This window comes from Apium graveolens, chromosome 1 (assembly GCF_009905375.1).
Source record: "Apium graveolens cultivar Ventura chromosome 1, ASM990537v1, whole genome shotgun sequence".
NCBI lineage: Eukaryota > Viridiplantae > Streptophyta > Magnoliopsida > Apiales > Apiaceae > Apium > Apium graveolens.
The window spans coordinates 9,615,503-9,629,371 of NC_133647.1; positions in this window are offsets into that span (position 1 = coordinate 9,615,503).

The window sequence follows — 13,869 nt, forward strand, 5'->3', positions numbered from 1 at the left end:
ACATAAAATAAAGACTTGAAATAACACTTTTCATACATATAAAATTTTATGATACTAGTTGGGAAAACAACTCATATTAAGTAAATATATTATTTCACGGCCATGATTGGTCGTAATAACATATACCTAAATCATAAGTTGATTTAAATCCTGATTTGTCGATTTTATTTGATTAAACTAGTTACAAAATTTGGATCGATTCTGAATTACTGAAGTTCATACATCAAAATTAAACCAGATTTGTACTCACATAACTTACAAGAATATCTCTATTCAAATACCAAATTTGATAATCATAATCGTCCAAAATCAAATCTTTAAACTTCAATAAAAATACTATGAAAGAGCATACAATAATCATCCTTTAGACTTTCAAAGCATCAATAAAACAAATCAATAGTACTCGCCTCAAATCGAAAACCAAATGAAAAATAAATACAAACATTTGTAAGCATTTATATATGATAACAAACATAAGGTATACCTTTCTGAATCAAATCTGATACCAATTTTGTAACAATTGTGAAAGGTGCCGCTCAAAAATATTAGAAATATATAGAAAAAAATAGGCGAGAGAAAAATATAGATTGAAGGATTTCTTGTTTTAACTTTCTAGGCGGCGAAGTTGAAACTTAAAATGAGGTAGGGCAACTAATACACAAAAGTAATCTTGATGTCTATTTATATTGTTATAAACTAATGGATCTTTACTTCATAGGCATAGGGTAAACCGTGACAAATTGGGCTTGGGCAAATTAAAATTGGGCTTGGGAAAATTTAATAGAGAAATTCCTGATAGCAAAGTATATAATATTAAAAATTCCCAACATTGAAATACTTTCTACATAAATTTATATACATTAAAATTAATATATAATAATAATTTAAATTGAAATCCTTCACAAAGTAATGACAATTCAAGTCCTATCATTAAAAACCTACTTATATAAAATATTAATATACATATTGTGTAATATAGTTTATCGCTAATGTCAAGTTTATTTATTTTTTTGACAAACAAGGAAATTTTTATGAATACGATAACTCACTCATCAATACATCATTGACCCCAATAGGGAATAGAAGACCTATTAAAATCTCGATCTGGAATAGGATATGACATGCGAGATAGCTCATGTGTCGCCATATTAGAAGACTGTTTAACAAAAAACAGAGAAATTATGTCAAACCCACTAACATATTTTGACATCTTTGAATAACCTGCCCAAACGAAGATTGTATCATAAATTTACTTCAAATTTCCTGAACCACCGTATAGCAATCTGACTCCACCACCACTCTACTTCAGCCTTCACTATAAATCCACCTTAGTGCCTCTTTCACAGTCATGGCCTTAGCCAAGTTAATCAAAATCAAGCCCAAGTTGTACTTCGTCTTTGCTTGAATGAGCTCTCCTTTGTTATCTCGAACAATCAATCATAAACCAAAAGCATTTTACACTGAAAACATCGCTGCATCCATCGAGATCTTCATATAATCAACCTGTGGTGCTACCCAAAATTCATTCTCATTGATTTATTTTTCTGGGCTATATTCTCATTGATTTATTTTTCTGTGAGTATTTATATATTGTGGTACGAGATAAGTGTTATACAGGATTCAAGATAGCGTGACCTCCTAGATCCATGACCCTAGATTTTGGGCGCCATAAAAATGGTATCAGAGCCTTAGGTTATTAAATCTTGGAAACGATAGGATATAAAATACGTAGACATAAGAATAATAATAAATTAGAACTCAAGTCGAGTTCGCCATCGGACTACATGGGTAGTCTTGACAGTTTTACCCTCAAGGGAAGTCCGACTCTAAGTTAGTAACACATTGTCTAATGTGTCAGGTACCAGTGGAGCCTATGGGGGAGGTTGACCATGTTGAGGATGTTATGGCCCCTGAGTGTGACCCTACTCCCGAACCGGAGGACTCACCTATTGATGACTCAGATGATGACCCTATTGAGGATCCCCCGGAGGAGGAGACTGACTACCCTGCCCCCATAGCTGATGATGTTGAGATTCCCCAGGGTGATGGCGTCGACTGGACAGACATAGAGATGTACCCTCTCCCGAGCGTTCACCCTCCTACACCTCACCCAGGGATGCTGATCCCTTTACCCTACACTAATGAGGACGAGGATGATGAGATGGATGCACAGACCTACGAGGTTAATGACATATCCTCTAGTGACCCGGACTCACCTCTACCACCCCTAGCGACCATACATGTAGCAGTGCATGACTGGATAGTGGCTCAGCTTAACACTGAGATCACCGCGGCATTCGCCCGCATTGTGGAGCTCCGACAGGCGCTGACCGCCGAGAGAGCGATCAGGCTAGGATACCCAGGGGACTTTAGAGCTGCTTCCCCGGATATAGCTCGCAGGGAGATTGATGGGATTGAGCTCCGTATCCGAGTACAGATGAGGATGACAGTGATGGGAGGATACATCCCAGTAGTTGATGCAGAGCTGATGTTAGCAGGAGCGATGAGGAGGGTTCGAAACCTCATGCGCAGTGACAGTGACTGAGAGGCCAGTGACTACTTATGGACCTTGTAAAGGATTGGGTGACTTGTCACCAATTTTGTTAGGATAGCTAGTAGTAGATAGCATTCATAGCCCTTCAGGGTACCCGATATATGTATTTGTATTTTAATATTCAAGATCATGTAGTTGATGTATTGTATTCAGGACCATGTATGAACTCGGATTGTTGTTTTGTCCCTAAAATATAATCTGGGAGACCCTATGATATATATATCTAGTAGTTATTAAGAAATTGATTACCATATTATTGTATTTGATAAAAGCATGCTAGATAATTCAGTGACAGTTTACCTTCGAATAAAACAATCCAGATGTAAAATTTTGCAACTGTATTGAGATATTTCATTATCAAGAATAATGCCACCCCGTAGAAGAGGAACCAAGGCACGGCCCGCAGAATCTGTCAACCAACAACGAAATGGACTGACCACATAGTGAATGAGGAAAGTGAAGAAGACTTAGACTACAATGAGCATGATGAAGAAGAGTACGTAGAAGAAGAAGTTGAGGATACCCATCAGGGAGGGAACCCCATAAATGAATTTATTGAACTCTTACGGGCAAATCTGAATCAACAGACCATTCCATCACAGCCGCATATTTCCCAACAGACTGCGGCCACTCCTTTAGGGCATTCAAATCTCTCAAACCCCCAGAGTTTCTAGGATCTACCGACCCCGTTGAAGCACGGGCCTGGCTCAAAGAAATAAAAAAGTCCTTCGAAATACTAAGTCTTGAAGAGCGACACAAGACCAGTTTCGCCTCTTACATGCTGAAGGGGGAAGCTAACTACTGGTGGGAGTCTAAACAAAACCTCGAGACCGATGTTGTGATTCCATGGGATAGATTTACTCGATTGTTCTTAGACAAGTATTTCCCTAGGTTCATGGAGACTCGATGGAGATTAAGTTTCTAGAGCTGAAATAGGATAAGATGACTGTGGCGGAGTACGAGGCCAAGTTTACTGAGTTCTCACGATTTTTACTGAAATTTGTGAATACCGAAGAGAAGAAAGCGTGAAGGTTTCAGCTTGGTCTGAAACAGTGGATCCCCCCGACCGAGCAGCAGTACTAGAACTGACATATTATGCCACCTTCGTGTAGAAAGCCTCGATTGTTGAAGCGGGTAGTGAACAAAGTTTGAAGGAGAAGGAAGATAGGAAAAGGAAGATAGGAAGTCAAGGCGGAGGAGGAGGAACTGGGAACAGGAGCCTTCCAAACAGGTTTGTCAAGGGAGTGGTGTTCTAACCTGCGAGAGGTCCCAGATTAAGAAAGGCCCTAAGTGAGAGCATTGGCTAGGGCGGCAAATAATCTAGGGCAACATTTCACAGCCAACCTCATGCCCCACTACCGAAGTGTCAGACATGCGGAAAAGACACCTTGGAGTGTGCAACCAGGCGAGAGCCCCTATGAAATGCTACAGGTGCTACCAAACCGGACACCTCGCCAACAACTGCACCCGACCCAACATGGCATGTTTTCGGTGTGGGAAGGTAGGGCACATGAGGAAGGATTGCCCGACATTAAGGCCCCCAGCCTCGGGGATGAGCAGAGCTACATCCAACCGGCCCCCAGATGCTAGGACTTTTAACATGATCATTCAGGACGTTGTCTGAAACACTGATGTGATAGCAGGTACCCTTCTGTTAAACTTGGAACATGCAAATGTCCTATTTGATTCTGGAGCGACCAAGTCTTTTATATCTCAAAATTTTGTTAAGAAGTTAAAACTTAACGCCATACCCTTACGTGAGGTATTACAAGTGGAAATAGCAAACCGAGAAATAATTCCTGTAAATCAAGTACATCCTAAATGCAAGTTGAAATTAGAAGGGAATGTCTTTGAGGTTGACTTAATCCCATTTGCGTTAGGAGAACTCGATATAATCCTGGGAATGGACCGGTTATCCAGTAATGGAGCGCAGATAGATTGTGAGCAAAAAAGGGTAAAGATAAGAGTGCAAAATGGAAAGGAAATAGTGTTCAAGGGTCAACGACAAACCCAGAAATTTCTAACCATGCTTCAGGTGTTAAAGAAAAGTAACGAGGCCTACTTGGCTTATGTGATGGATACTACGAAGGAAGTTCCCAACATACAAGACATACCCGTAGTAAATGAATTCGAGGATGTATTTCCAGAGAACTTACGAGGATTGCCACCCGACAGAAAAAATAGAATTTGCTATAGAACTAGCACCAGGGACGGCACCAGTGTCTAAGGCCCCTTATAGGTTATCCCCAGTTGAGATGAAGGAACCAGCTTCTCAGTTGTAGGAATTATTAGATAACGGGATGATAAGACCCGGTGTGTCACCGTGGGGAGCACCATTAATGTTCGTAAAGAAAAAGGATGGTAGTATGAGATTATGCATAGACTATCGGGAGTTGAATAAGCTGACTATCAAGAATAGGTACCCTCTCCCTAGAATTGATGACCTATTCGACCAGCTAAAGGGTGCTATGCATTTTTCCAAATCTAAGAACAGGATATCACCAGTTGAAAATCAAACCTGAGGATATACTAAAGACTGCCTTTTGCACTAGGTATGGACATTATGAGTTCTTAGTCATGTCATTTGGGCTAACCAATGCACCCGCAGCCTTTATGGATTTGATGAACAGAGTGTTCAAGAAGTACCTAGATATATGCGTGATAGTTTTCATAGATGATATTCTAATCTACTCAAAGATAGAGCAAGAACATGCAGAGCATTTGAGGATAGTCTTAAAAATCTTGAGGAATGAAAATTTTTATGCCAAGTTCTCGAAATGCGAGTTTTGGTTAAAGGAAGTTCAGTTCTTAGGACATATGGTGAATAACAAAGGAGTTTTAGTCGACCCCGCCAAGATAGAGGCGGTATCCAATTGGGAAAGATCGACTACCTCAACCGAGGTTAGGAGTTTTTTGGGTTTAGCAGGATATTATCGGAGATTCGTGCAAGACTTTTCTAATATAGTCAGCCCATTGACTAGGCTTACCCGAAAAATGGAAAAGTTCATGTGGATAGAGAAATGTGAGGAAAGCTTTCAGGAACTGAAAAAGAGACTGGTGTTGGCACCAGTGCTCGCTCTTTCCGATGGAAAGGGAGAGTTTGTGATATACAGCGACGCCTCGCACAAGGGACTAGGATGTGTACTTATGCAACACAAAAATGTTATTGCGTATGCCTCTCGGGAGTTGAAAGAATATGAGATCTGGTACCCAACCCACGACCTAGAATTAGAATCCATAGTGTTTGCCCTAAAAATTTGGAGGCACTACTTGTACGGTGAGAAATTTACACAAACCATAAGAGCCTCAAGTATATTTTTACTCAGAAGAAATTGAACATGAGACAGAGGAGATGGTTAGAGCTGATTAAGGACTACGACTGTGAAATTTTGTATCACCAGGGTAAAGCCAATATGGTGGCTGACGCCCTCAGTAGGAAGGAGAGACTTAAAATGATAATGATATTCGACGAATTAGTTAAGGAATTTGAAAGGATAGAAATCGACGTGAGAATAACCGGCAAAGGATCAGAAGGACTATTCGAGATCAAATTAGTACCGGAACTGACTAAAAAGATACGAGTGTGTCAGGAAAAGAAGATGAATGGAGAAAGAGAAACATTGACCGGTGAAGAATTCAGATGCGAGAAAGATGAGAAGGGGATCCTGAGGTATGCGTCTCGGATTTGGATTCCGAATGTGCAAGAACTATAGGATGAGCTGTTGCACGAAGGGCACAGCTCCATGTATTCAATCCACCCGGGAAGTACGAAAATGTACCGTGGCCTTAAGAAATATTATTGGTGGTCTAACATGAAAAGAGAAGTAGAAGAATGGGTCAGCAAATGCTTGACATGCCAGAGAGTGAAGGCTGAACATCAGCAACCGAGTGGACTATTACGGCCCCTGGAAATTCCGGAATGGAAATGGGAGCATATATCCATGGATTTTGTGACATGCCTACCAAGGACTAAAACCAATCACGATGCCATATGGGTTATCATAGATAGACTAACCAAGTCAGCGCACTTCCTGCCAATTAACGAAAGGTACACCGCAGAAAAGCTAGTGGATATTTACTTGAAGGAAAATATAGTGAGACACGGTGTTCCTGTTGTTTGTCAAATAGAGACCTAAGGTTTAACTCCCAGTTTTGAAGGAGCTTCCAAGAGTGTATAGGCACCAGACTAAATATGAGTACCACTTACCACCCCTAAACGGATGGGCAAAGCGAAAGGACTATTCAGACCTTAGAGGATATGCTGCGAGTGTGTGCCATCAACATTAAAGGGAAATGGAATGACCACTTACCCCTGATCAAATTTGCCTACAAAAATAGCTATCACGCTAGCATAGGAATACCTCCGTATGAAGCTCTTTACAGAAGAAGATGTCGCTCTCCCTTATGTTGGGATGAGGTTGGAGAACATAAAATAATAGGATCCGAGTTAGTCCAGCAAACCATGGAGATGGTAGGACTCATTAGGAAGAGACTGGTAGCAGCTTAAGATAGACAGAAGAAGTACGCCGACCAGACCAGAAAAGATAAAGAGTATGAAGTAGGAGATTCAGTGTTGTTGAAGGTATCTCCATGGAAAGGAGTGATGAGATTTGGAAAGAAAGGGAAACTGAGCCCCAGATTCATCGGACCCTATGAGATCTTGAGGAGAATAGGACCTATAGCTTACGAGCTCGTCTTGCCTCCTAATCTGCAACAAGTGCACAATGTGTTCCATGTGTCAATGTTAAGAAAATGCCATGTTGATGCGCGACATGTGATAGAGTATGAGCAGGTAGACTTATAACTAGACCTGACCTACGTTGAGCAACCAGTAAGGGTAATAGACCAGAAAGAACAAATGCTGAGGAACAAGACTGTGAAGCTGGTTATAATCTTGTGGAGAAATCAGAATGTTGAAGAGTCAACTTGGGAACTAGAAGACACAATGAAGAATAGATATCCCCACCTATTTTCTAATTGATTCCGGGATGGAATCCTTTTTAGAGGGGAAGACTGTATTAACTTGAATTTTTGAGACAATGGAAAAACGCTTAATGAATAGTTACCCTGACAAATGGGGAAATTTTTTTAGCCCACACTATGTTGTGCATAAGAAATTGAGTTTCTGAGTCGATAACATGATTATACATACCAAATGAGTCTATGTAAACGCTATTAGTCTTCGAAGAAAATGAACTTTAAAAAATGACCGTATCTACGAACCATCAAGGTTTACGGGAATCACAATATAAATACAAATTCAAATCCAAGTACGATACTTCAAAACATAAAGAACGTATAAGAAAGGAATTACACCGCGAACCGTTTACGAGAAATTATTACGAAAACAAATAAGCGACCGAGCGAATGCATAAACGAATAAATAAATGTATCAAACCCAGCTAACTAAACTAGCTAACTATGGTAAGAAACTAACCATGGTCAAGTAACCAAATAGTAACCCAGACTAGATAGAATGATAACCTAAAGGTTAGTAATAGTAAACCTAAAGTCTAAACTAAGTAGAATAGCTTGCAAACCTAGGATGCTAGCCAAGATATTCATGGATTTAGTAGTACTAGGATATATACTAAATCATATCTCAAAAACCTTCCAAGATAAGCATTTCCAAGAAGTAAGAAAACTCTCTCTTCTCGCCCCATTTCTTCCATTCGGCTTCATCAAGAACAAACAAGGAAATCAAAACTCAAACACCCACTTCTAGCCATGGAAAAATTCCACCATTAATTCCCAAGATTTATACATCCTAAACTAAGGTAAGATAAATTTTTGATCTCATTATATTAATGTTTGATGGGTGAAATAAATTCAAGAAAAGTTATAATGAATAGTATGAATAGTAACTTTTCTTTGTTTCTTGATTTTTAATGGTTGATTTAGGTTCCTTACACTCAACCAAGCATCCCCGAGACTCTACCATCATCAATAACACATCACAAGCTTTCAAGAAAGGTATAAATCTTTTACCAATCTTTATTTAAGGTTTAAGTTTCAAGAACCTTTGAAATCCTAGTTACAAACCTAGTTTTGGTGTTTGATTTGTTGTAATCTTGATGCTTAGTTAATTAGTTTTAAGGTTGATAATTGTTGCCTCAAGAACATGATGTTCTTGAGAGGAGTTAGTGTTGGGATGATGATTTGATGGTTGTTGATGGTGGAGATTGAAAGAGATATGTCCTAAGTCCAATCATGTATGAGGATTTAGGAATAACTTTTTATGTAATCTGTTTTGATTTCATTGATATTAATAAAAGACTTGTTTTGTTTTTTATTACGGGCTCTATCTATTTAAGTGTTTAAATAAGATATACCATAATTTAGAGTAAAGCTTTTTATGGATTATGATGAGATCATAATAGTGAAACCTAAAAAGATGATAACTCTAAACTTAAATAGTTCCTGGTCATAGGATTACTAACTAGTAATTAATAATCCGCAAAGATCGGTACATACTATGCTTGCTTCATTATGAAGGATGTCTGTTCTCATAGATATTTGTGTGGTGACACTATAGCTAGTATGTAGGTGCTTATTATAGAATAAGTTCACTGAACATGACTCGCACAGCTGAACAACTGATGGAGTTCACTCACGTGTCAGCAGTTGTTCAAATAGTGATAGTTGTACAAGTATCATTAGATTTGAGGTCATCATAGTCATCTTGTGTACACTGAACTATGCTTTGGTTTAGTTCTTAGTCCCCAGGGAAGATTATTAGGGCTCTACTGGGTATAGAAATTTGTACACAAAGATAGTGTATGATCAATAAAGGATCTACCCCTTCCAGTGAAGGAAGAGAATGTTCAATGCTGATCCACTTATGCTAGTTCAGGAATCTCTAGCCAGAGTGAATGAAATTAGAAAGGAGTTTCTAATTTACATAGAACTGAGCATAGTAAATGGGAAAGCAAATGATTAAATTAGATAGGCTTGACACAAGATCCATGCCTTGTATTTAATCAGGACATTGCAGGGTAGAAGGAGTTAATTGTACGGTAACTATTCACTGAATAGGTTCTTGGTATTCTAAGCAGTGAATTCGTATTATCCGGATAGTCGCGATATGCTGAGAAGTATCCCTCACGATGTAGAATAAATATGATTAATATTTAATAAATTAGAGAATTTATATAAATAATGATAAAATAGTTTTATTATTATTTATTTCTACTACCGGCTTAATATTGAACCTACAGGGTCACACCATAAAAGAGAATGATTTAATGGTGGAGGAATTAATTAATAATGGCTAATAATTATTTATTTATGAAATAAATAATTAATTGGAAAATTTAATAATTGATTAAATGAGATTTAATTGATTATAAATTAATTAAGAAAAGTTCTTAATATTATTAATTAAGAATTTAATTGTTTGGAAATTAAATCAAGAGAGAGAATTATTTCTAAAGTATTTAAAAAAAGGATTAATAATTAAAAGGTGTTTTAATTATAAATGTGAATAATAAAGGGTTAATAATAATAATATTTTATGGGAAAATTTCAGCTGAAAATTTTGCCTATAAATATACTATTATAAACCCTATTTTTATTCTAACCCAAAATTTTTAGAAAAACCTAATTCTCTCCACCTCCTCCTCCTCCTTAGCATCGTTTTCTTGGTGGATACCGGTGGAGTGCTTCACGTTTGAGGAGCAGCTGCTAAGGATCTCCGATCGTTGCTTTTGGATCGCTATTAAAGGTTAGTAATCGATTCATATATTTTAATCACGATTTATATGCTATTATTTGGATTTTATATGTGTAAAAGTGTTTTTCCATGCTTCCGCTGCGATTAAAATCCATCATTATAATGATTTAAGACGTAAACAAAACTCGGATCGTAATCGTAACCTCGTTAAAACGAAAAAAACTCAATTTAAAGTTTCTGCATAAGTTCCTAAATGTATAAACTATATTTTCTTGAATAGTAACACTTTATTATGATATATAATGTTATAAGGATCGTTTAGGCGCTTGAATCTCTTGATTTCGATTTACGGATCAAAAATTATGACCGTTTTAGTAAAAGTGATTTACGTGACAAAAACTGCTATGAATTACGAACTTTGGGAATAGAAATGATCGGCTTAAAAATATTCACAAAATCATGAAATTTTTAAATTAGTAAGAAATAAAGTTTATTAACTTCTATAAAAATTTCAAGTAAAATAAGTATTTTCAATTTTATAAACATATCGGAGCCGAGACCGCGCGATTAGAAAACCATTAGTAAACATAACCGGAGCCGACGATTGAAATGTAAACGGACATAAAGGATTTTGAATAGAGAGCGAACATAACATGAATGAGTACTTAAAGGAATAATAAGAGTAAAATGAGTTTCGGAAATGATTAATAAGTAGCGCGTAGGTATGAGTCGCCATTAATAAGAACGGGATCTAACGTAACGATATATATTTATGAGTATAGATTTCCGAGCGGACCCTAGAGTGTCCTCCACCTCAAAGTACCCAGGAAAGTTTATGAACCCAACCCCATATATTGTTGTGTTGTAAAAGGATTGTTTTACTGTCTTTTGCAGAAATGCCATACTTGTCATGATACTAAGTATTTGAGTTTTCGCATAAATAGCAATTGTGTTACGATGTATATATGTCGTAGAATATTATAATGCCGCCATAAGCGTGAGGTATGATTATAAGACCAAGAGTCGGTCGGAGTTTTAAACGAAAACCCGGGAGTCATTCCGGAGATGTTTTGGACGATTAAAGTTCGTACTTATTTTATTCCAAGGGACTCGATGTCCACTTGTGAAGTATTAAATACATCGAATTTGATTTAAAATGATTTTTAAAGATCGTATTCCCCTAACTATATTTAACTATTCGAACAATGAATATTAAGTCAAATATTTATTTAAATAGGGGAAGCATTCTCCAATAATTATTTATTTCAAAATCGATTAAGTATATTATTAAAGATTTCTTTAATTATTTCAACATAAATTAGTTGAGGAATATTATTTCAAATATTCTTTTAATACATATAATTATTCGAGGTTTAGTCATTTAATAATTATTATCTAATTATTAAATATTTATTTAGTAATTTATAATGATTTAAAAATCATAAGACCTACTCTTAAAATACTTTCTGAATTTCAGAAAGTCATAATATACTTTCAAATCATCGAAAAATATTATATCGAATTATTGTAAATAATCTGAATACAGTTTCAAAAGAAACTCCCCCTTATTAAATTATCTGTTGACAACGGTCAACTCACATCCTTAGTACTTCCTCCGAAAATTCTCGGAAGTACATATATATATATATACTGATAAGATGAGCTATTTTTATCAACATGCAAAACGCTTGGGGAATTTCGATGTGGTTCGAGTTCTTGAGATATGATAGGATTCTTTTAAGGACTTGGAGGGGTAGACTCTAGTATTATGTGTACTAGGCAGACTACCAAATGTACCGCAGGCAAAGGTACTCTGTGTACTCAGGAACTTGTGAAGTATGTGTATACCCGAAATGGGACACGTAGCCCGAATGCGGCAAGGGTGATAACCGGGATATGAAGGTGTCATCTTTCTACTAGTAGAGAAGGTTATTATTTTCGTATTACGACTGATCATCGTATGCGGTGGCTCCATTGAATGTCCTAAATTTTTCCAATTAGAATTGTGATGCAATACTGTAACCCAAGCCTAGGTGCTAAGTTTACCATTAAGGTATTCACAGGATAATAAGTCCACAAAATAATTGTTTTCGAAAGAAGTTGTGAATCACCGAGGAAAATTTAAATAAACATAATTATCGTATATGGAATTATACCTGAATTTCTCATACAGTCTTTTCATACTATACATTATTATGTTGGGCATCATAGCTCACACTTGTTTTCTTAAATTGACACGATAATGAAACTCACGGCCAGGATACGAGTAGGAAACGGCCAGCTGTTCCGTAGGATGTTTGGTGTTGTACCTCAAGTAGACCGAATAAGCTAGATTGGTTTTCAGTTATTTTTAGTCCGGCTTATTTACAAGTATGACTTATGTAAGATAATAAATAAGACACGTATATTTGGCTGACGGTCTAAACTTACATAAAGGTTATTTCTGCGGTAAAACTTAATCACTTTTGGGATTGTAATAATTATCACCTTGTGGACTGATATACTCTAGTAATGAATGGTTCATTTCTAAGACAATAACCTGTAAGTGTGTGTGTGTTGATAAGTGCGGGTTCGCAAAGGTGTGAGTATTTATATATTATGGTACGAGATAAGTGTTATACATGATTCAAGATGATGTGGCCTCCTAGATCCCTGACCCTGGATTTTGGGGCGCCATAATTTTTCTACAACAGTGAGGTCATCGTAGGTAAACAGTTATTAAATAATGATCTCCACATAAAATTCAGTACCTTTGGAGGTGCTTTTAGTCTCCAGGTTTTACGCCATATGTTGTCTTGATCTTCTTGTCTCCATGACAACTTTTGAGCTCGCAATAGTCTGTATGCACTACAGACTGTATATTGTCCCGTTGCCTCATTGCCCCAATAAACTATATCTTCATTGTCATTTTCACTCAAGATAATAATTCTGATACACTTCTGGTCCTGAGTGTTAAACATATCACCTAATATCTTTTCTTCCTACCCTCTGTAATCTGTTACCATTAAAGCACTAACCTTGTGATTTTCCAAACCATGGGCATTAGAAGTTAAGAATAGGTGGCTGTCATCTAGAAACCATGGGTGTCCCACAATATTCACTGAGTTACTAAAATCTATCTTCCATCGCATTTCTAGTGAAATAACCTCCTTTACATCCCAAATGCGATGCCACATAAACTGGAGTAGTTCCCAATTTTTGCCTCCTTAAAAGAGCCATTCGGTAAATATTGAGCCTTGTAAATTCTGCTAACTAAGTTGTTGGGCTTAGTAATAAACCTCCTGGAATTTTTTCCAAGCATCGCTAAAATAAAATCTCTGAAGTCTCTAAACTTCATACCCCGCAGTAGATTTGTGACGACTTAAACGCTCCCAATTCATCCAATGGATATATATACTATCATTATTTTTTAAATTCCACCAAAACCTTGATATGCTGCTTTAGTAGTTGACGTGCAAAATAGATAAAAATCCTACATCTACCTCTTAAATTAACCTTTATGTGTAAATGATGTTAAATATAATCAAGGTTTAAGTGTGGTAGATAAAGGCATGCCTACATTAATGCATTACTTGCACGACCCATGGAACCCTTTTAAGAAGAAACTGTCTAAGTCACAATCAGGATTTACTGGGAATCAAGA